We start from the raw sequence: 24,928 nt of genomic DNA, 5'->3' as shown, positions 1-24,928 counted from the left end.
GCCGGGCTGGCTAACTCTCTGGTTCCTCCACCCCGCCTCTGTCACCCCTGGGCTTCCACCCCACTACCCCAACCCCTCTCAGCCCCCCACCCCCCACACCGTCACCTGAGCCACACAGGCAAATGCCTAACTTTATTTGATAGATGTGGAATCCCACAGCGACAGTGATGTATCGCAGGGGTGCAGGTCCCTCTCCCCATCCCACGCACCAGAGTCTGGAGTGGGGTGGGGATTGCAGGCTGATAACCCCCATGGAGCACTTCTCTCCTGACCGCCAGGACGGGGCCAGAGAAACACAAGACAAGACATCCTGTGTTCTACACCTGAGTGTACGCCTCATCAGCCTGAGACAGGGAGCTCCATCACTACAATCCATTTAAGAGCTCCTGCACACAACAAATAACACACGCGTACTGCTTGACATAGGTGACACTGACAGGAATCATATTTCGTTTGGTTTTCAGATGGATAAATCCTGTTTCATTGAAATCTCAGGTTCTCTGCCAAGGCTGGGATATTTGCCAAGTCATGGCTCCGTGTTGTTTTTGATGTGTAAAGTAGTGGAACATCCAACGACTGACTGACTCAGCACAATCCTAGCTTAGCTGACCACTGACCCATACCACCGTGTTCACTACTGGCTGCTGAAGTGTGTGTCTGTGTGTGCATGTGTGTGCGTGTCACACTAAACACAAAAGTGGTGTTTCTTCATTATCAGTGGCCATGCTCCAATATTCCTCCCCCCCCCCTCCCTCATTCCATCCCCTCCCCAGATAGCAGTAGATGAGATAAGGGGAACAATGGACTAGAGGTGAAGACCTGGATCACGCCTGTCCCCTCACTGTCAGAGGATGTTGTTAAACCAACTCAAACACAACCAACTCAAACATCCTGCAGCCACCCGGTGTCATGGGCTCCTGCTACAGGGACCCCCCCCCCTCCCCCCCTCTCTTCACACTCAGGGACTAGGCTATAAGGCCAGGCTGCTATAGACTCGTCTCAGGCCTAGGGCCCAGGGATGTTTGCTGAGGTGAGGTGGGGAGTATGGAGGTTTCATGAACATTGTTGAGTTTTTTCAAGCCAGACTAAAGACACAGACCTGGACTACAACAGTATGAGAGAGAGAGAGAGAGAGAGAGAGAGAGAGAGAGAGAGAGAGAGAGAGAGAGAAAGAGAGAGCAATGTCAGCAAACTGACTAAAACATTAACTTCACTATCAAAATCCTTTATTTTATTCAGTATGCATCTTCAGTCGTTGTGACTGTAGATAATCTTTAGTGTGACTTCTGGTGTCCAGCCAGCCACACACACACACACACGTGCATGCACATACACACACACACACACACACACACACACACACACACACACACACACACACACACACACACACACGCACATAGACACACACAACACCTTTCCACAGAGAGACACACGCGTCTCCAGATGCAGGAGGAGGATTAATATCAGTAGCACGTGACAACAATAGTAGTGTTATGCAAAGATTGGGTTGTAATACAGTCTTTGTTGGGACTTTAAAGCCACAGCCACATCACATCACTACTCATCCTGCTAGCCAATTTGCCTGTCGGCATGGCAACCGGCCCAGGCTGAAGCCAGAAGCAAGACCGGAATCTCAATGCCAGCCTGATCGGAGAGAGAGAGAGAGAACACACACACACAGAATGTTCTAATGGAGAGAAAAGTTCCCGTCACTGTCCAAGCCAAGATCTCAGAAATAGGGGTTGGAGTTGGTAAAGTCTGATATTTTCCTGAGTCTAAATGAGTCAGTCATTCATGACAAGAACCAAAACATAAATTCCATATGTTTCGAACATTCAGCGCATTCAAACATTTCCTCGCAAGACACCATCTGGATGTGGCCAACCAGTTGCTGCCTGGTGTGACTGTGTATATGTATGCACTGTAGTGGTGGTAGGCAGGCATGCAGGCTGTGACAGTGGAGGTATGCAGTGGTGGTGTGTGCTGGCTGGGAGGGCGTGTGTGTGGAGTTATCCTGCAGGTCGCGGAGTGTGTTGGGTCAGTGTGGAGCGGTCAGCAGCTGCTGCCTGGCCTGCGTCCCACGATTCCCAGGCTAGAGGAGATACTGGAGGGAGGGATGGAGGGAGGGAGGGACTGACAGGGCCCGTAATAAAATCAGGCGCCGTGGTTGGGCTGTGTGCGGCCCATTGTTCCCTGGACGGAGCCCGAGGCTGCTGTTTACTTTCTCCCATATGCATTATTCAACGACACAGGAGCTCCCAGAGAAAGGGGCCCCATTCAGGGATCCTCTTGCCCTTGTTTTGTTTTGCTAATTTTCAATTTAAATAAACCATCTCTCGCCAGGGCCAGGCTGAGCTGAGCTGAGTGGGAGAGAGGGACAGGGGATGGGGGACAGCGAGTCCAGACCCTTTAACATTGAGGCGTCTGAGAAGATTAGACTGATGAGGATAAAATGCTACTTACCATCTACTATGGCCGAGGCAGTATATGTTTTTTACAGTGGGGTTTAAGGCAAACAATTAGACAGGACGTTGTGTTCGGTTGAGAGCATACGATGACCTCTTCTTTTCTGTTGTCCCACAAACATGACCCACTTACCATTGTCCAAATGTTTGTTTATCTGCTTGATCCATGTCAACATATTGAAATATGCTCATAATTCTGCACTGTAGATCAACATAAACAGATCAGATGTTCTGTTTAAATTGTCTTACTGAGTGAGACACAGGGTTCCCATACGCCCAGTGAAATTTTGAACTCATCACAAAAACAAAGCCTTGTCAATAATGAGTCCCAGAGGTCATTAAATGAAGCTAGCCGGTGCAGGCTGGACTAATCAATAAGTCCACTGAACTCATTTTTGTTGTCCTGCATTTACACAGGAGGGGGTTGAGCCAAGGGGGACTGAGGAGGGGACATCGCCAGGGACAGATGCGGTGACAGCGGGGAGTGAGGAGCTGTGAGGAGAGCTAAAGATTCGCCACACATCTGTCACTTCAACAGGGAAGGAAGAAGCTACCCAGGGTGGGTCTGCCCTCGCCGACAGCCTGCCTCCCTGACTGCCTGGCTCCATGACTCCATGCCTACCTGTCTCTGTCTGTCGCTTAGCCCATCTGCCACCTTGCCTGCCTCCTGTCTCCAATCCTGACCCTCTGTCAGTTAGTCTGTCTGTATGTCCCGTTCCCTGTCAGACTACTGATCAACCTGTTACCTAACCATGTTCTCCCTCCCAACAAGTGCCTCTTAAAAATAGATTCAGTATTGGCCCTTTTCACAAGGATCCCACCACTCTCACTCTCCCAGTAACTAGAGTCTCCAGATCATACTGTAATTACAGCTTTTAGCAGCAACCTGTTGCAGCCTGCTCTGCACTGCACTGTCAACATCTGTGTTAACTGCACTGAACTCTTCACCATTATAGCTGTGTTCTAGCACTAATAGCTAATAAGGATCCCAGGCCATCCAAAACAAGGAAGGATTCTCCTCTTCTTTGACAGTGTCCCTGCTCCCCATTAGTGGTGTTAGTGAGAGGAGGCTGAATGTGGAGGCCCTCTTGGGTTGGCTGGATAGAGGCTGTTCCCTGCTGGGTGCAGGTGAGCTCTCAATGCTTCCCCTCGCACCTGCCCTCTTTTATCCCCGACTGGTGGCTTTATGGCGCGAGGTGAAGGGATCCATCAGTCTGACTCTCGTAAAGCTAGCAGCTCAGCGCTGCTCTGTAGAGGCCCAGTAAAGCCCACACTGCTGCCAGGGCATTGTGTGGGGTCCGGGGCCCCCCGAGTGACCCAGTCAACCAGAGAGAGAGAGAGAAAGAGACCCTGTCAGCATCCACCTCCCCATACACACACACACATGCATTCACGCACACACACACACACACACACACACACACACACACACACACACACACACACACACACACATGATCCTTAGCCACCCAATGGATCTGCTACCTTCCCGGTGTCTGGTTTCAAAGTGCTAACGACTTGTTCTCTTCTTCCACTCTGCTATCTTAAGTTTCATGTTTCTGACGCTCCTCTCCCTCACCACACTTCTGAAAAACAGTGTCAAAACATAGAACTTTACATATCAGATTAGAGTCAATGGAATTTAAGAGATATACTTTGTACATGTATCAAATCAACATCTGGCACAAACAAATATGGATTTCCATGTAATGCCATGGTAAATAGTAATACTAACTCCATAAGCAGAGAGGACTGTGTCTGTGTCAGAGAGTAGGCTAAAACCTGCACCCTGAGGGGGCTGACTGAGAAACAGCCAGCCCCCTGCCCAATAGAACAGCTCACTGGCCACAGGAGGTCAATGATTGCACAGAAATAAGCAGCACATTAAAGTTCAATTGATAGGATTTTCCTGGATATGAAATGTTACTGTTAAGCTCAAGCAAATTAAGTGTCTGAAAGGAGGTCCACACGCAGCTTGCTGTTTGAGATTTACTAAGGCTTTGAGTGGGGGCATCTTCAAAACCAATTATCAGACAAGAAATAGATCATTTTTTCTCTGAGGATTGGGTTGGGGAGGTGGGGGGGGCAAAGGATGTTGGTAAAAGGAAGTTTTTTTTCTCAGATTGGGGGGCACAATAAAGACATAATCATCTCCCCTCAACTTTTCCTATCCAACTTTCAGATTTTAATTTGCCGTCTGTGAAGTGGTACCTAATTTACTTTCGCCTCATCCCTTCAATGCGCCATTGTTGCTGCCGCTGAGACTCGGAGCTTCCTCTCGTAGCTCACCTCGGCGTGAAATTGGTTTAATGAAGCTGAAAGGTATGGGCTCTCACAACACTGTGGATTCCAGCCGTACTGCTTTATCCAACCCTCCCTCCACCCCTCTCTCCCTCCCCTCTCTCCCGCTCTCCCCACTCACTCACATTACGGTGACAATTTATAACGCTGTGCACAAAAGATCCCTATCTCACTCATTACATCAGTGGATATTACTGTCCCCTTTGAGAGGAGCCAACTCTTAGGCAAACACTACGGGAGGGGGGAGAAGAAAGACACCACAAATTAACAGCAGATACGAATATTCAAATGGATCAGATATGTTGCAGCAGCCTTAACTTTAGAGAGAAAGTGAGAAAGAAAAGGTGGGACAGACAGACAGACAGACAGACAGACAGACAGACAGACAGACAGACAGACAGACAGACAGACAGACAGACAGACAGACAGACAGACAGACAGACAGGAGGCTAGCAGGTATGGATAGGTGAAACTAATCTTTGTGCACCTTTCTGCCTTCCTGTTTTTCCCACCTCTTCCAATCTGACCCTGTGAATGGTGTTCGTTCTCCTGTTACCACTACTCCTGGGTGTGGCTTGGAATGGAAGTCCTGTGGGATTACTGTGTGTGTGTGTGTTACATAAATATGATCCCCCGTAGTCAGTCATACCGCTTACTGCTTCGAGTCCCCTTTTGGGACAATCAAATGGAAATGCATCGGTAAACGGATCCACTTCTGGTTGGAGGCCCGGGTGGAGTTTGGTATTTGGTGAAGAAAGTAAAAAAAGAGGAAGAGAAAGTAGGCTAGCGGAGTGCAGGGACGCTGCAGCATATAACTCTGTGGGTTTGCTGTAATGGTGCTGTAATGGCTGCCCATGCCAGAGGTGTGAGAGAGCCTGATCTGTTTGGTAAATGTGTGTGTGTGTGTGTGTGTGTGTGTGTGTGTGTGTGTGTGTGTGTGTGTGTGTGTGTGTGTGTGTGTGTGTGTGTGTGTGTCTGTGTGTGTGTATAGCCCTTCAACTGAGAGCCTAACGAACGCAGGAAGGGGAGTAGAGTGACTTACAAAAGTCTCTTTACTCTGTAATGACATGCACATTATGTTGAACATCTTTTACAACCTCAATGGCCACTGTAACTAAAAAAGAATGACCACTTTCTCTGTCTGTGGCCAAGAGCACGCATTGTTGTTTGTCTTTGGAATAGCTACGCGGGTGAGGATGCTAGCTATATGAAGTGTGCCCGACAACTTTCCTTTCAGGATGCGATTTTGAAACTCCCTTTTTTTTTTGCAATTGTGGAGGCAAACAATCATCTTTTCTCAGGGGAAAATGAGTTCTAAACACTTTGTTGTTGCTGATTGCCTCATCTCTGAGGCCTGTTTGGTGAATAGCATAAGGACAGTTAAGCATTTTTAAAGCCGCTAACACACACACGTTTAGGGAAGCGATGAGGTGCTGCTGTGTTTAGCCTCTTGAGGTGATGAAACCTGATCTGCAGTGGAACCCGGGCAGGTAAGATTAGCTGTACTGAGCCATGGGAGTGCTATCTTTTACACCTAATTACTCAATTATCAGTAAACACTGTCGTAGAAGACACAATGCCAGAGGAGAAATCACACATATTGCAAACGGATTCAATTCAACACCACTAGTTCGTGCCTATAGTTGCTTACACAGCGTGGCTGGCTCTGTCAGACTACAGAACATCATTAGAAAGACTTTTCAGGGAAAACTTGATGGCTCTTGTTACAAGGAATGTTAATGATATGAATTAACAGAACATTTATTTTGGTTGTAGTATCGTGGTATGCACTAAGGAATACAATTTTGATGTTCGGGAGGACTATCTTTTGGATAATATTAGCTATTGAAAACATTGGCTATAGATAACATTGGCTATTGTAATGCAGTTCAAAGCTGAGCTTGAACATGTAGTTCGTCCCCTCCAAAGGTGGGAATCAGCCTGCGAGATTGAACAACAAGCAAACATTTGATAATAACAAAAATATCAACGATTGTAAAACAACTACGCACATGAAAATGTAGATCCTCTCTCTCCTTCAAAATATCAAAACACCCATCCTGCAGTACTTCGTCCTTCCACTGATGGGGGCTGGTGAACATGGCTGACAGACTTCCCTCTGGCTTTTCCTAGGCCTTGTTTGAACAGTGTTGGGAACAAACTGTGATTTTTATGACTTTGTTTAAAGACAAGGGTTGACCAAGGTTAAGACACAGACAGTCAGGTAGACAAGTGGAGAGGGTAGATTGATGAGGCTGGGTGTTCAGTTACGCTGATAAACGCTGAAAGGATGAGCAAACCCCCGAGTCCACCGACAAATGCACTAATATCAAATCAACAAATCAACAGAGCACACAAGTGTGTCTCCGACTCGCACCTCTTTTGGTCCTCTCTAAACGTTGAACAAAGATTGTTAGTGTGGATAAGATCTGAGACTAACTCATCTGTATCTAACACTGTCATGTGGCGTGATTGGTGAGTTGGCTTAAGTCAGTGCGTTTTTCTTTCTGGATGAAGTCTTTCTATAGCTCTTTCTATATAGAACAGGACAGAGACACAGTGGACCTACGTAAGCCAGTGTAACGAACATGCTGTGAAACCACACACAGAGAGAGAGAGACACACACACACACACACACACACACACACACACACACACACACACACACACACACACACACACACACACACACACACACACACATATGCAGAAGACCCCAGAGAGTGTGTCACCTGCATGACCCATGTGGTCAACGGTCACACACCTGGCTGCAGGGCTACCTGCTTCCCGCAGTGAATCTCTGTGGTCCAACACACTCACCGCATGGGTTAACACACACTCATTAAAACATAGCCAAACACACCACAGCCTTGGGGGCGTTCTAAATCTCCCCTGAGACAGCCTACTGTGAGGTAATGAGGAATTAGATGGGAGGAAGGAGGACTAAGACATATTTACTGGGGTTTACCTCACGTTACTGTCACACAGGAAGGCCCAGAGGCCGTGGAAAAACAACAACCGCCTCACAACCGCCTTAGCTATCTCATAACCACTACATAACAACCTCACAAACACAGCTGACAACATAACCTCAGATGCTGCACCCACAACCACACTCAGAGAGACCCATTCATAGAAATACTATCATAAACATTGTTTGAGTAGTATCAAAACAAGCCGTGTCACTACACCCAGTCTGCTATACCAACACAAACAGACACAGGCACACAAAACACCATAGCTTACAAGGCTTACCACTTTACGTCTCCCAAAAGCATCCAGCTTAATCAAATCAAAGTTTATTGGTTGCATACACAGTTTAGTTAGTGTTATAGCGGGTGCAGCGAAATGCTGATGTTACTAGCACTTAGTAATGCAGAAAGGAAGGTAAGTGGGGGAGAAAAAAAAAATCAATCATATTTTTTTTTATTAGTCCGCTGTTGATACAGTCCCAAAATGTTTTGCATGTCAGCAGTCAGGTTTTCAAGATATTGGACTTTCAAGAACCACAGTGTCACCGGCCACATCAACATGATGATGCAGCATTTTGGGACCATATCAACAGTGGACTAATGAAAAAACGACCAAGAGTTGACATTTTTTGGTAGGTTGCAGGTAGGCTCATTTCCTAAGGAATTGATCATGCAAACACATGTATTTTTTTATTGTGACAGCATCAGTGAGATTTGAACCTATGATCTTCCATTCTCTATTCATGGAATTAGTCCACTGCGCCACCAGGACAGAGCTACCATGCCAAACAGACCCCGTTTCAAAGGAAACAAGCACTCATTAAGATCAAGTGTGGTCGATAAGTGGGTGCGGCTACTACATCTTAACACACTTAACAAGATAGAGGATAGAGAGAGTGTTGTTGATGCTGAGAATGAAGTGTATATGTTTTTAATTCTCTAGAGTCTAAGATGTGAGGGGGGTTATAAACTGACATATGGAATTGTTTTAAGATGTACATACAATGGATCATTTAGCTATTTGATGTTGAATTTTAGGACCCCTTTAGGTATAAAAAAAGACATTAAAAATATATATTTGATAAAATATTGAATTTGGCCTTTAGTACCAAATCCCATAGAAACGCATTGAATAACACATTCATCAATGGCAAAAAAAAAAAAAAGTCAACAAAAATGAATCATAAGGAATAAGGTTTTGAAGTGTCTTTCCTATATCCAGGAGATATAAGAAGGTTCAGGATACATACAGTACCAGTCAAAAGTTTGGACACACCTACTCATTCAAGAGTTTTTCTTTATTTTTTACTTTTTTCTAAATTGTAGAATAATAGTGAAGACATCAAAACTATGAAATAACACATATGGAATCATGTAGTAACCAAGGCCCTACTCCCCCGATTGCCCGATTTGGCCGGGTGGCCAGCTCTAGGAAGAGTCTTGGTGGTTCCAAACTTCTTCCATTTAAGGATGATGGAGGCCACTATGTTCTTGGGGACCTTCAATGCTGCAGACATTTTTTGGTACCCTTCCCCAGATCTGTGCCTCGACACAATCCTGTCTTGGAGCTCCACTTCCTTCAATCTCATGGCTTGGTTTTTGCTCTGACATGCACTGTCAACTGTGGGACCTTATATAGACAGGTGTGTGCCTTTCCAAATCATGTCCAGTCAATTGAATTTACCACAGGTGGACTCCGATGAAGTTGTAGAAACATCAAGAATGATCAATGGAAACAGGATGCACCTGAGCTCAATTTCAAGTGTCATAGCAAAGGGTCTGAATACTTATGTAAGTAAGGTATTTCTGTTCCTTATTTTTTATAAATTGGCCCAAAACAGGTTTTTGGAATTTTCGCTTCATCATTATTGGGTAGGAGTGTCTACGACTAAGGCAGGGCCCCTGTGGGTGTGTTGGAGCATGGAAGAATGTGTGTATAGTGTGTTGGTGTTCAAATATAGGGCCAAGCTATGTGTGAGAGGCTGAGTGCATGTTTAGCGTTTATGTTTGGGTGTGTGGGGGACCGTGTGAATGCAGACAAATGCAGCATGTTTGTGTGTTTGTGCCTGAAAGATGTGGCATGTGACTGTGGGAGATTAACTGTTAAGGAGTGACAGTGTGTTTACATGGGTGTGAATGGGAATTAGTGTCCATGTCTCTCTTGAATGTTGAAAGAGTGTGTGTGTGTGTGTGTGTGTGTGTGTGTGTGTGTGTGTGTGTGTGTGTGTGTGTACATGGGTGTGTGTGTGTGTGTGTGTGTGTGTGTGTGTGTGTGTGTGTGTGTACGTACGTGCATGTGTACCCGACCGCTCGGAGGCGTCCGCATGGTCCTAAAGCACACTGTTGCCTTGTTTTGTATCACATTCTAATGATAAAACTGTCGGGGACAAAAATATAATTTCAAAAATGCAACTTTCGTCCCCAGCGAAAGTGGCGCACCTGGTGTGCGTGTGTGTGGGCGGAACGTAGCCTAGTGGTTCAGAGTGTTGGGCCAGTCAACTAGGCGAAAAATCTTTTGATGTGCCATTGAGCAAGGCGCTTAACCCTAATTGCTGACTAAGAGCATCTGCTAAATGACAAAAAATGTCAATGTAAAGAATGTGTGTTCTTGCATGCATGTGAACATGGGTGTGATTGTGAAACGGTGTGTGTCTGTACGATCAACTACGGTATGTTTGTTGAAAGGTGCGCGTGTGTGTGTGTGTGTGTGTGTGTGTATGATCTGTGTGTTTTGAGTTTAGCCATGTCTGCAGGGCGAGGTGGAGGCCAATGTTTGGCAGGTCTGGCACATCTTTCAGGCCCCGACCTGCACGCAGACAGACAGAACAGACAGACAGACAGAACAGAACAGACAGACAGACAGACAGACAGACAGACAGACAGACAGACAGACAGACAGACAGACAGACAGACAGACAGACAGACAGACAGACAGACAGACAGACAGACAGACACAGAGGGAGAGGTGAAATTTTGCATTTGATATGATTCATTTCAACTGCTACACAGTCTTACTACCTAGAATAGCAATGCCCAAGGCACCACGGCCCCCCTTTAGGCATCACTCCACATCAGTCGATCGACATTGTTAACCTCTATGGGCTAGGTGGGACGCTTGCGTCCCACCTACTCAACAGCCAGTTGAATCCTGTGGCGCGTTATTCAAATACCTTAGATATGATATTACTTCAATTTTTCAAAAATATGACTATTTTACACCATTTTAAAGATAAGACTCTCGTTAATCTAACCACACTGTCCGATTTCAAAAAGGCTTTACAACGAAAGCAAAACATTAGATTATGTCAGCAGAGTACCAAGCCAGAAATAATCAGACACCCATTTTTCAAGCTAGCATATAATGTCACATAAACCCAAACCACAGCTAAATGTAGCACTAACCTTTGATGATCTTCATCAGATGACAACCCTAGGACATTATGTTATACAATACATGCATGTTTTGTTCAATCAAGTTCATATTTATATAAAAAAACAGCTTTTTACATTAGCATGTGACTAGCATTCCCACCGAACACTTCCGGTGAATTTACTAAATTACTCACGATAAACGTTCACAAAAAGCATAACAATTATTTTAAGAATTATAGATACAGAACTCCTCTATGCACTCGATATGTCCGGTTTTAAAATAGCTTTTCGGTGAAAGCACATTTTGCAATATTCTCAGTAGATAGCCCGGCATCACAGGGCTAGCTATTTAGACACCCAGCAAGTTTAGCACTCATCAAAGTCAGATTTACTATAAGAAAAATGTTATTACCTTTGTTGTCTTCGTCAGAATGCACTCCCAGGACTTCTACTTCAATAACAAATGTTGGTTTGGTCCAAAATAATCCATCGTTATATCCAAACAGCGGCGTTTTGTTCGTGCGTTCTAGACACTATCCTAAAGGGTAAATAAGGGTGGCGAGCATGGTGCATTTCGTGACAAAAAAATTCTAAATATTCCATTACCGTACTTCGAAGCATGTCAACCGCTGTTTAAAATCTATTTTTATGCCATTTTTCTCGTAAAAAAGCGATAATATTCCGACCGTGAATCTGCGTTTAGATAAACAGACAAAGGAAAAGAAAGCATTCGGTCGAAGCGGGCACGCGCCTAAGCCCATAGTACTCTGAGTGGCCACTTGCCAAAAGCGATAAAGTGTTTCAGCCAGAGCCTGCCTCGATATCGTTCAACTTTTTCCCGGGCTCTGAGACCCTATGGAAGCCGTAGGAAGTGTCACGTTATTGCACAGATCCTGAGTCTTCAATAAAAAGAGCCAAGATGAAACACTACTTCTCACTACTTCTCAGGTTAACCTGTTATGGCTAGGGGGCAGTATTTTCACGGCTGGATAAAAAACGTACCCGATTTAATCTGGTTACTACTCCTGCCCAGTAACTAGAATATGCATATAATTATTGGCTTTGGATAGAAAACACCCTAAAGTTTCTAAAACTGTTTGAATGGTGTCTGTGAGTATAACAGAACTCATATGGCAGGCAAAAACCTGAGAAGATTTCATGCAGGAAGTGGCCTGTCTGACAAGGTGTCGTTCTTCTTGTCTCTGTTTATTGAAGAGTGAGGATCTTAGCTGTCCCGTGACACTTCCTACGGATGCCATAGGCTCTCAGAAGGCGGCAAAACGCTGAATCGTGGCTTTGCAGGCTCTGGCTGAAACAAAGTAGCGCGTTTGGGTAGTGGCTGGTTACAGTACTGTGAGACTCAGGCTCGTGCCCGCGTCGACCGAAAGCTTTGTTTTCTTTCCTCTGTTTAGCTAAATGGACATTCCCGGTCGGAATATTATCGCTTTTTTACGAGAAAAATGGCATAAAAATGGATTTTAAACAGCGGTTGACATGCTTCGAAGTACGGTAATGGAATATTTAGATTTTTTTGTCACGAATTGCGCCATGCGCGCGACCCTGATTTACCATTTCGGATAGTGTCTGGGACGCACGAACAAAACGCCGCTATTCGGATATAACGATGGATTATTTTGGACCAAACCAACATTTGTTATTGAAGTAGCAGTCCTGGGAGTGCATTCTGACGAAGACAACAAAAGGTAATCAAACTTTTATAATAGTAAATCTGATATTGGTGAGTGCTAAACTTGCCGGGTGTCTAAATAGCTAGCCCGTGATGGCTTGGCTATGTACTTAGAATATTGCAAAATGTGCTTTCACCAAAAGCTATTTTAAAATCGGACATATCGAGTGCATAGAGGAGTTCTGTATCTATAATTCTTAAAATAATTGTTATGCTTTTTGTGAACGTTTATCGTGAGTAATTTAGTAAATTGTTAGCGAATTCCCGGAAGTTTGCGGGGGGTATGCTAGTTCTGAACGTCACATGCTAATGTAAAAAGCTGTTTTTTGATATAAATATGAACTTGATTGAACAAAACATGCATGTATTGTATAACATAATGTCCTAGGTGTGTCATCTGATGAAGATCATCAAAGGTTAGTGCTGCATTTAGCTGTCTTCTGGGTTTTTGTGACATTATATGCTAGCTTGAAAAATGGGTGTCTGATTATTTCTGGCTTGGTACTCTGCTGACATAATCTAATGTTTTGCTTTCGTTGTAAAGCCTTTTTGAAATCGGACAGTGTGGTTAGATAAAGGAGAGTCTTGTCTTTAAAATGCTGTGAAATAGTCATATGTTTGAAAAATTGAAGTTTTTGTATTTTTGAGGAATTTGTAATTCGCGCCACGCCTATCATTGGATATTGGAGCAGGTGTTCCGCTAGCGGAACATCTAGATGTAAGAGGTTAATTAAGACTCTGAAGATTACAAAAAAGTGACTTTAAATGTATGAACTCTTGAACCTCAAAAAGAAACTCTTTTGAGGGTTCATGGAAGTTTCTCTCCCACTCTCTAATGAGAGTACGGATGGTTGTAGAAATTGAGGGAGAAAACAGAGTGAACGGTAGAGGAGAGCCTAGGTGAGGTGTTGTGGTACTGGAGGTTTGCTTAGCTGTGAGGTATTCTGGGCCCCACCCTCTAACTAAAACTCAGCAGACCTCTTCTTATCACCATTTCTCTCTCTCTCATTCCCCCTCTCCTCTCTCTGTTTTGTTCAACTTCTACCCTTATATATATATGCACTGCTCAAAAAAATAAAGGGAACACTTAAACAACACAATGTAACTCCAAGTCAATCACACTTCTGTGAAATCAAACTGTCCACTTAGGAAGCAACACTGAATGACAATACATTTCACATGCTGTTGTGCAAATGGAATAGACAACAGGTGGAAATTATAGGCAATAAGCAAGACACCCCCAATAAAGGAGTGGTTAGGCAGGTGGTGACCACAGACCACTTCTCAGTTCCTATGCTTCCTGGCTGATGTTTTGGTCCCTTTTGAATGCTGGCGGTGCTTTCACTCTAGTGGTAGCATGAGACGGAGTCTACAACCCACCCAAGTGGCTCAGGTAGTGCAGCTCATCCAGGATGGCACATCAATGCGAGCTGTGGCAAGAAGGTTTGCTGTGTCTGTCAGCGTAGTGTAGTGTCCAGAGCCGCTGTTTGGATATAACAATGGATTATTTGGGACCAAACCAACATTTGTTATTGAAGTAGCAGTCCTGGGAGTGCATTCTGACGAAGAACACCAAAGGTAATCAAACTTTTCTAATAGTAAATCGGAGTTTGGTGAAGGCTAAACTTGCTGGGTGTCTAAATAGCTAGCCCTGTGATGCCGGGTGTTCCCTTTATTTTTTTGAGCAGTGTATATATCCCTACCTCACACTGCCTGTCATCCCCCTCTCTTTTCTCTCTCTCTTTCTCTCTCACCCTAACCAGTTCTATTTGCACAGGTGAGAGGAGACCGGCCCAATATGTAGGTGTAAATGTCTGTGGGAGACTTGAAAGTCAGGTTTGCCCGTGTATGAGAGTTCACCTGTGGCTTGTGAATGGATGGTGGGGGACACCCTTTGTCTGGAGACCCAGTTAGCCAGACACCTGAGGATCAGGACTGGGAGGGAGGGATGACCCAGAGACCCAGTCAGCCAGACACCTGAGGATCAGGACTGGGAGGGAGGGAAGACCCAGAGACCCAGTCAGCCAGACACCTGAGGATCAGGACTGGGAGGGAGGGAAGACCCAGAGCACAGCACAGTGTATAGGGTGCTGACAGATCCACCTGCATGGAAGAGAGAGAGAGAGAGAGAGAGAGAGAGAGAGAGAGAGAGAGAGAGAGAGAGAGAACGATGGAAAACAGAGAGAGAGAGAGAGAGAGAGAGAGAGAGAGAGAGAGAGAGTGAGTGAGTGGAAGAAAAAAGAGGAGGGGGAGATATAGGGAAAGAGAGATAACAAGGGAAAGGAAGAGTTGGGGAGATGAGAGGGATGTAATGAAGGAAAGTATGAAAATAGTAAATAAGATAGAGTGTTGCGGGGAGTTAACAGCAGCTGTGCTCCCTGGGCCAAAAGTTCAGTGTGGGAGGGGGGCAGGCAGGCAGGCAGAGTGAGTGAGAGTGAGGCAGGACAGGTAGGTAATCCAAGCCACCATGTGCCAGAACCTCACATGTTTCTCTCATTGTCTCAGGAGTTGCTGGCTCAGGTTTCTATAGTGCTGAGCTTCCTGGAGCTGGCATCCCACACTCCATGCCCCACAATACACACACACTCTCTCTCTCTCTCTCTGACGCACACAGCAAAACAGACATACAGATAAATAAACACACACACACACAAATCACAGGAGGTTGGTGGCACCTTTATTGGGGAGGACGGGCTTGTGGTAATGGCTGGAGCGGAATCAGTGGAATGGTATCAAATACATCAAACACATGGTTTCCATGTGCTTGATGCCATTCCACTGCTCTGTCCGGACATTATTATGAGCTGTCCTCCCCTCAGCAGCCTCCTGTTATACAAATATACCAGCAGTCACATACGCTCACTATAAATTATAACCACACAATTATAAATATTTTCCACTTTTTTGCTGTAAATTCTGACTCTCATCCTTTTCCCCTCAGAAACATACAACTCTGTGACATGTAATGGTGTAAACAGGCAGTACACTTTACCATAATTACTATCAGAGACAGTTCTAACAAGCGTAAAAAGAGACCAGCTCAGACACCAGAGCCACATTTCTGCTCTCTCCCTCACTGTCTCTCTCCGGCCGTCTCTCTCCGGCCGTCTCTCTCCGGCCGTCTCTCTCCGGCCGTCTCTCTCCGGCCGTCTCTGTCTTTCTCTATCCGTCTCTCTCTATATTTCTCTATCCGTCTCTCTCTATATTTCTCTATCCGGCTCTCTATCCATCTCTCTCTATCCATCTATCCGTCACTCTCTAGCCGTCTCTCTCTGGCCGTCTCTCTCCGGCCGTCTCTCTCCGGCCGTCTCTCTCCGGCCGTCTCTCTCCGGCCGTCTCTCTCCGGCCGTCTCTCTCCGGCCGTCTCTCTCCGCCAGTCTCTCTCCGCCAGTCTCTCTCCGCCAGTCTCTCTCTAGCCGTCTCTCTCTAGTCTCTCTCTGTTGTTCTTTATCCGTCTCTCTCTAGCTGTCTCTCTCTATCCGTCTCTCTCTAGCCGTCTCTCTCTAGTCTCTCTCTAGTCTCTCTCTAGTCTCTCTCACACGCACGCAGTAATTCCTAGAGAGGATCTGTGTGTGATTCCTATTTGTGAAAATAAATGATATACTTTGAGTATCTCCTCTCTTTCTACGGTCAGGTAGAACATGAGACCAGCTTCCCTTCTAGTTTCCCGTCATTGATTAACCAGATATGTCTGATAGTGGCTGTTAAAAAAAGTGGTTTATTCCATTTCTAAAGTGCTAGTCTTTTTTCTGATGAGAATGAGAATGGAAGAGTAAGTGACAGAACTTTTACCAGCTGAATAAGGTGATTTGGTTTTAAATACAGAAAGTTCGTTTTTTTTCCATTTTGCCCTACATGTAGCTTTTGGTGTCTTCCACATGGGAGACAAATCTGCTGGATGTCTGTACATTGTGGAATGATTTTGCTGACTATGAGAACCCTAACTCCCTCCATACAGCACATACCATACAAAATACACCCCCATCGGCCCCCTCTTTCTCCAATACTCCACCTCTCAAACTATCCCTCTCTATATATTTCCCTCCCTCCCCACCCTCTCTCTCTCATCCCCCTGTCTGCCCCACCCATCCCTCCCCTCTCTCCACTCCTCCCACCTCTCATCTCTCCCCACCCTCTCTCTCTCTCTCTCTCGGGCCAGACATGAGGCCTGTCCAGAGCTGAGTGGTCACTAAGCGCAGTAGAGCCTGGGCAACTGTGATGTCGTCAGGATTCCACGAGGCTATAGACAATGGCTGTCGCCGGACATAATTTATCCAGGGAGAAGGGGGTTGGTGTGTGTGTGTGTGTCAAATCAAATCATATCAAATTGTATTTGTCACATGTGCCAAATATAACAGGTGTAGACCTTACAGTGAAATGCTTACTTACAGCCCTTAACCAACAATGCAGTTTTAAGAAAATACCCCCCCAAAAAGTAAGAGATAAGAATAGCAACTAATTAAAGAGCAGCAGGAAATAACAATAGCGGGGCTACATACAGGGGGTACCGGTACAGAGTCAATGTGCAGGGGCACCAGTGTCGAGGTAATTGAAGTAATATGTACATGCAGGTAGAGTTATTAAAGTGACTATGCATAGATAATAACTGAGAGTAGCAGCAGCGTAGAAGGGGGGGGGGGGCAATGCATATAGTCTGGGTAGCCATTTGATTAGCTGTTCAGGAGTCTTATGGCTTGGGGGTAGAAGCTGTTTAGAAGCCTCTTGGACCTGTGTGGAGGGCTACTAATCACAAGCCAAACAGACTCACTCAACCACTCACTCTCTGATTCCTTCTCACAGATCCACACTCTCACGAATGGAAACCAACTCAATGGAGAGGGCTCTGACTGCAGTGCTGGAGGTGAGGGAGGGCCAAGACAGCCTGTATGAAAGCTAGATGATGTTCTCACTCACAAACCCATTTTATCATCCCTACCTATCTAATACCACAGACACGGAGTCTATCAGGTCTTCTCCTCGGGCATGACAGTAAGACATGCCATGGGTCAGTTTCTGATTGCTGCCGAGGACCTATGGGGCCCTCGTGGGTGAGACACAGGGTTGGGGGGTGAACTATATCATTACTATAGTAGGGTTGCAGTCACACCTGCTTTGATAAGATGGAATTGTAAATAAAAATGACAGAAATGTCTCCCTTGTATCAGTCTCAGTCGCTCAGCGGTGGCGGAGGTGAGGTGTGAATGCTAACGCAGCTCCATCTGTGTGCCATCCAGAAAACAATCCATGCTAATGTCTCCACAGACAGGAGTCCAGTTAGCCCAATCAGCCAGGGGAATCATCTGGAGTGGCGAGGTGAGGGCTCCAGGAGCCAAGGGGCCCTGATTGCAGGCTGATTTACAGGCTGCATGGGGATAATGGCTGGGGAGGTCATGGCTCTGATGGAGAGGGCTCTGACTGCAGTGCTGGAGGTGAGGGAGGGCCAAGACAACCTGTATGTACTAGCTCTGGGCACAACACACACACCTGTAGGGGAAGGATGTGTGCTGTGGCGTTCCAGGGTTGACCCGACCAGTTCACTACTGCTATATGACCTATGCATGCCCCTGGGTTTGACCCTCTAGTTACATCACAAAAGATAAAGCAAAACAACCCAGCAAGCTACTTCCTAACTCGGCCGCAAACAACCAGTAAAAAGGGAATCTACGATTGGGCCCTACAGTGGGGTTTGTAAATAGACAGAAAAGAGTGAGGCTCGCAGCAATAAAGAAGGTTTTCAAATGGTAAGGAGGGAGGGGAGTTTCTATAGAGCATCCCTTTGATGTTCCTGAGTCCACCTTGCATCTGAGAGGGGAGAGGAAGGGCCCGACAAGGAAGAGGGGCCTCTTCAAAGTGGCCCTGTGGCCCTTTGTGGGTTTGGTGACCAGCCAAGGGGTGGGACAGGGGATATCCATGACTGGAGGCCATCTGAGGTTATCTCCATGGTAACACAAAGACAGGGATCTAACGCAGACATCTCACTGGCTAGCTGTCCCCACACTCACTTTTGGACAGACGGAGGGATATCTAGTTGAATCCAAATAAGCCAATTGACGTAGGCCAGAGAGGGATATTACTAATAGAACTCTGGTTGGGGTGGATGATGGTATTTGGGTAGGGGTTTGGTGTTGTGTGTTTTAGAGTGGTCTCTTCTCTCAAGTATCTCTATGAAGGGTTGGTGAGGGTTACTGGTTGGTTTAGACAGATTCACAGACCCCTCTCCATCTCTCTCTCTCTCAAACACCACAGGCCCTCAGCAATCAATCACATCCACATGGCTGTGTTGGGGGGGAAGTTATAAAAGGAGGATATAGAACAAGTTCCTCAAACTAACCTAGGGTCAGATGTCAGATTGGATCTCAGATGTTGAATGATCAGTTTATCAGTTACCTTTTTACTCCAAACTTACAGTATATGTTGAACGTGGGTGAACTGAGCAGCAAATCATTGAGTCTATTTTTGGATACCAGCAACACCTGCTAGTGAGAAAAAATGCTCACTGGACAGTTTGATAAGGATTCAGGTCAATGATGACTACTACGTGCTGTCTACGTATTTTAGCCCGTTTGAAGACATGATTCATGAATGTCAAAACAGCAACGAGTTTGCCGTTTCAGGTGTTGTATTTCCCCCTTCCACTTTCTTTCTGAACAAGTGGGCAACCTAACCAGGCAACACACACCATAGGAGGAGAGAGAGGGGTACAGAGGGGGTTGAGAGGGGTTGTAGGGAGTTTTGGGGGTGCATGGAGTTTCTGGGACTGAGTGGGTCTATTTAGCCTCCAGCAGTACGCCCCTCCACACCTCCTCCTTCTCCTCTACTAACCCTCTCCTCTCCTCCCCCTGGCTTTGTGCGCCCTGAGCCCACTCCTCCCCCTTTTGTCACCCGGCCATTCCGCTTTGGTTAGCGCACACAATGGCCGCTCAGTGCTCAGCCTCCTGACACTGCATTCTGCCTGTGCACCGGGGTGCGGGCAAGGGGGCGGGGGGGGGGGCTTACAGCAACAGCACACCCCATGTGACTAAATGCCATCAATTACGCCGCCATAACCATCCAACTTCAGCCCTCATGCCCCATCACAGTTCCACACAGATGGGCCATAAAACAAGTGCCATTAGGCCAGAGCATGGCACGGGGCACAACAAAAAGCTCAACTCAGCTATCCAAACTAACAGGTGTCTCCTATGGCTGGCTATCTGCATGGCTTTGTGTTGTTGTTGTTGTTATAACCAGCTAGCTTCTCAGACAGAACATGTGCCCATTGCCTAGCTACCTGTGTGTTCCCCTCATCTTATATACGCTATTGGGCACACATCCCAAATGGAATTTTAAGACCTGGCGTCAAAACATTTGTCTGAAAATTAATCCCCAACTTTCTCCACTGAGTGTTAAATTGGGACAAATAAAATGGACTTTAGACATATTTATGAAATATGTCCCTTGTATAATGTTCCTGTAGGTTTACCTCAATGATGTCACGTCAAGTTACACCACTGTTCCGTATCACAAGCATTTGTTACATTGTGATTCAAACAAGTGTTTTTGGCATAATGTACCCCTTACCAACTATTCCCCTGAGTGATTATTTATAGCCATTGTGTAAAAACTGCAAAGCACATAACTGTTGAATGTTGTAAATGATCATTTGAATAAAAGTTTGTGCGTGTGTGTGTGTGTGTGTGTAAAAAGGTCTAAGAGGGGTCAGTTTGAGTTTCAAAGCCCCTGCTTGTTCACCCATATTTCACACCATGGTGACGTCTTAAAGCCAGGCCTGGTTGCTTCGCCATCTCTTTCACTTTCTGGGGTAAAAAGGGGAATAGGGAAGTGGGGGGTGTTGAAAGATATGCAAATAGATCCCAGAGGGGATACGAATTTTATGGGTCTAGAATTTAATTCAGCCAACCTGAATAATCAAATGTGGGAACAAAAAAAAACACCTTCCCACCCTCCAACTCCCAAAGTCTCTACCTCCAGCTCCCGCCCTCACCTCAGGCCCCATCTCCCTTCCCTCCTGCCAAGTTCCTCACATATGAGGAGCTCAGTACATCCAAACTCTCATTAGGATCTCCTTACTAGCCAGAAAGAGGGAAGGAAAGGGAGGCACGGGGGTGGGGGCTGGCGTACAGGATCAGGCAGAACATGCGGCTCCTGATTACGACACCATTTTCTCAGCAGGCCGCCCAGCTTCATCCTGGGCCTGTGAATATGGAGTGCAGGCCCAGCCAATCGCCTCAGTGCTGCCTCTCGTTGCTGCTCGCCTAATGGCAGAATTAGGGCCGTTTAAAGTGATTTCATCAGCCTTCGTGGTTTTTCCTTTCGAAAAGAAGATTTTTTTTCCCTCCTTCTTCCAAATAGCTGTATTGTAGTGTGGGGGGTCTGGTGTGCATGGGGAGGGAGTGAAAAGTTCTCCATGGCTGAACATTACAACAGGTGGGGAATAGACAGAGAGCAACGCTACATATGATGATCAACGGGAATATCATGACTTGATATGATTTACATGTGTTTAAGTTGTGAGGCTGAAATCCAAACACGGGGTTCAAGGTAATAAAACACAATGTACCGTAAATTAATAATGTGATTCATTAAACCACTGGGTTACCCTGTGAAAATCTGCTCAAAAATAAGGAATGTTTCAGTACTGTAAGGACCACTGTCATACATACCTGTCCTATCTACAGTACATATCTGATCAAGTTACCGTATTATTAGCTATAAGCTAAACAGACCTGAGCTGCAACACCAGATTGCATAGAGAACAGGCATGTTTAGGGTTAATCAGTTGTTAGCAGTCACTTCATAAAGATGAGTATTGACACTAACCCATAAAGGTTACTTTATGGGACAGCTAGAAAGACCTGCCATACAAATACTGTAAACTTCTTCCCTCTCTGTCTAACTACATTACATATAGTCTAAACAATGTGATATTACACTGTCCCATATCAAAAAGCAGCAGTTAGAAATGTCTTCCCCATGCTGTTTGACGGTGTCCCCCCCCAAACCCTCAGAACACCCCAATCCTTCAGCTCTACGGCCTGGACACAAGTGCTGCAGGTGCATGGGAGAGAATGGAGAGGAGCGGGTTGAGGGAAGAGGAGAAAGGAGAAAGGAGAAAGAGAGGGGTGAAGGGTGGGAAACAGAATGGTCAGAGGGGAGAGGAGAGGGAGCCCACCCCTACACCCCATCCCTCCTCCTTTACCCTTTAACCCCCCCCTCCCTCCATACCTCCCTGCTGCAACACGTGACAGAGTGTGAACTGTGAGTGGTGCCGCCTGGCGCTGGGCGGGTAGGCAGGCATGGACAAGGGGAGGGCGGCCAATGTGCCAAGGAGCCCCTTTCTTCCCAGCCACCAGAGGATCAGTAATGACAGTGTGGCTGCAGCTGTGCACCTCACCACACTCCCAACACAAACTCCCCTACCCCTGGTCCTGCCTCACACACACCACTCAACAACCGTGAGCTCCCTGACCCCCCTGACCCCAGACCACCATGATAGGATCATTGTGTCATCAGAGTTGGAGTCAATTTTATCATAGGAGTGTAAGTCCGTTCCTCAATTGGCAGGAATTTAGATGGCCTTGACCCTAGCTATGGTGTGGGAGTTAGAACGAGAAGTCCACCAAAGCCCATGTCAGAGCCTGAGTGGGCCTGTACAACCCACCTGTCAGGTAGTAGGGTACTCCAGGGTTGCTGCTGACCTGGAGAGGGTTTCTCTGGGTTAGGTGGAGGATTTCCTATGATTATCTTCAAACATACATCTCCAATGGGGTTGGCATGGCTACCTGTAAACAGATTACACAATATCCTGTTAATGTAGCAATAAACACGTTTCATGAAAAAAAGGATGTATGCACAAAAGCTAGACGTCATTGCCTTGTCCACAACCTCAAAAGAGTACTAGGCCGAGGTAGACAGAAATACCACAGTTCCTATGTGACCAAAGTCTTTCAGGACAGCATCTATCCTCTGCTAGCTTCCCTCACATCCACTCACCATCAAAGCCTCATCTGCAGCACTACTTATAAGCTGATATGGTGTTGTAGTTTTGAGGAGTCAAATAATGAAGGAAGGCCTTTGCATCTGGTGGAAGGAAAGCTGTATGAGTCACAAATGCTTAGACAGTATGGAGCCACAGAGGAGGGAGCAGTAACTAGAAAGGGTTAAAACAAGATATTTCGTTTTGGTAAAGGATAACAGAGGTGGCTTACATGCTGACCACACTGCCCGCGTTGCATGCGCAAGCCTTGCAAAATAAATGTACACGTAAATGTTATTCAATCATTTCATCCTAACTGCTCGTGCAAGTCTGCGTAGCCAGGCGCTAAAATAGAACTTGGTTCTATTTTTGATGCTTGATGCACTGCAAGTCCCGCCTCTCCCATCTCCTCATTGGTTTTCAGGAGCATATAGCCACCTGGGTGATTGAAAGATGAACTGAGGTCCAGTTGGTGGTAATGCACCTTAAAGGTGGTTGCAAACCACCATATAAAGTCCACAGAAGAAGAAGACTGCGAGAGATTACTAGAAACTAACTAGGTTTCCCCTTTTATCTGTGGATTAATTGTCGGAGTAGAGAACACATGATTTTGTTCTACAATGATCCATAAAAAAAAAAAAAGACAATGTGCATTCCATGTAAAAAACAACCCAATGTTATATCCCAGGACAAATGAGCTGGCAACAACAAGCTAGCTAACTAAATGCCCATGAATGTTTAATGTGTTTCAACCCGTCCCCAAATGAATATAGTTGGTTCAGAGTTTGTTTTGAATTTCAACCTGTGTGTCTTGATCGCGTCTGGTGTGAATGAACAAAATCAGCATGCTCGCGTGCCTGGTGTAGTCAGCATGTTAATTACATCTGCAAGTCAGGAACTCTGCCAGAAAAATTGTATTAGTCACCTGTATTCCCCGTTACAACATACACACACACACACACACACACACCTGTCCTATGTCACTGGAGCCTCTCCCAGTGCAGAGGAGAACACACCCAGAGGGACTGGAATAACAGGCCACTGCAGCTGCAGCACATCGGACACTTGAGTGGCACCGCACAGAGCAGATGTGTTAAAAAGCCCTAGCTAACATCTCTTTATCTCCATCTATAATCTTCATCCATTTCACTACCATCAACTTCTCCTCCTCCACAGCTACTGTTTTACAGGTCTGACAAGTCGGGCGGGAATGGCGTCTAGACTGGCGAAAGTTGACTTTTTTTTCAAAGGGTAAGTCCTCGGCTGAACACAGAGGAGTTATGCAAGCAAGGAGGAAAGCGAGGAGAGAGGGATTCCAATTTACATGACAACTTAGGAAAAATGCTTTTTTAATACTCATTCAGCCCCTAAATCACTCTGCTCCCCCGCTCTTTCCCTTCTTTAGCCTGGGCTATTAAATCACCATCTTGACCCCTGACCTAGGGCCTAGGCCATAAAGAGCCCCCCGTGGGTCATAGGCCTGAGTGTAGCGTTTGAATATGAAATGGCTGGCCTCCGTTGGGCATGGTAACAGCCCCATGCTCTGAGACTACTGAGACACGGGCTGGTCCCCAGGAGAGAGGGTCTCCCGCAGATCAGATCAGCTCAGTAGCCAGGCATTCTCCCTCTCTCTCTGTCATCCCTTATCTATCTCTCTATTGCTCTCTCTCTCCCCCTCGCTCAGTAGTGGATTTACTTGGACTTGAGAGAGAGAGGAAGGGAGAGAAGGGTGGGGAGCGGGGCGAGAGCAAGGGAGAGGAGAAAAGGAGGGGGGCATTTGAATAAGAAACTAGAGGCGATTGGTGTTAGCATGACAAAGGAGCCCGCCATCTCGCCTGATTGGTGTCACAGCTCAGGCACTAAAACCATGCAGGCCCCCTGGGAGGCCCCCTGGGTGGGGTGAGATGGGGAGCACTAGCATGTTTATGCGTCTGAGGTGTGATATTGGGGAGGACAAGCTTCAGGTTAAACTTGATGAACTGTGCACAGCTCCAAAATAGAGAGAAGAGTGAGCATTTCTTGAACAACCAAAAAGTTAAATACAGGCTGCCAAGATTTTTATAAGGAAGAAAAAACAGCCTCCTACTAAACAGATTTTTCCCCCATGACTTTTTTTCCTAAAATGGAAATAAAGCAGACTACACTTCATTG

The 24,928-nt window shown here is 46.0% G+C and overlaps 1 long non-coding RNA gene across 1 annotated transcript in view; it reads right to left on the bottom strand.

Moving 5' to 3' along the window:
- Positions 1-10,397: 10,397 nt before the first annotated feature.
- The window catches only part of LOC106604739 (uncharacterized), a 51,186-nt gene continuing 36,655 nt past the window's right edge, over positions 10,398-24,928 (bottom strand). The window contains exons 3-5 of the long non-coding RNA XR_006769864.1: positions 22,463-22,583; positions 14,662-14,904; positions 10,398-10,548 (exon numbers count right to left, since the gene is read on the bottom strand). This is a non-coding gene — a long non-coding RNA (uncharacterized lncRNA). The remainder of the gene's footprint in view (positions 10,549-14,661; positions 14,905-22,462; positions 22,584-24,928) is intronic.

This window comes from Salmo salar, chromosome ssa05 (genome assembly GCF_905237065.1).
Source record: "Salmo salar chromosome ssa05, Ssal_v3.1, whole genome shotgun sequence".
In the NCBI taxonomy this organism is placed as follows: Eukaryota; Metazoa; Chordata; class Actinopteri; order Salmoniformes; family Salmonidae; genus Salmo; species Salmo salar.
Note: the sequence above shows the minus strand (reverse complement) of the source record. Positions and strands in the feature narration are given on the sequence as shown.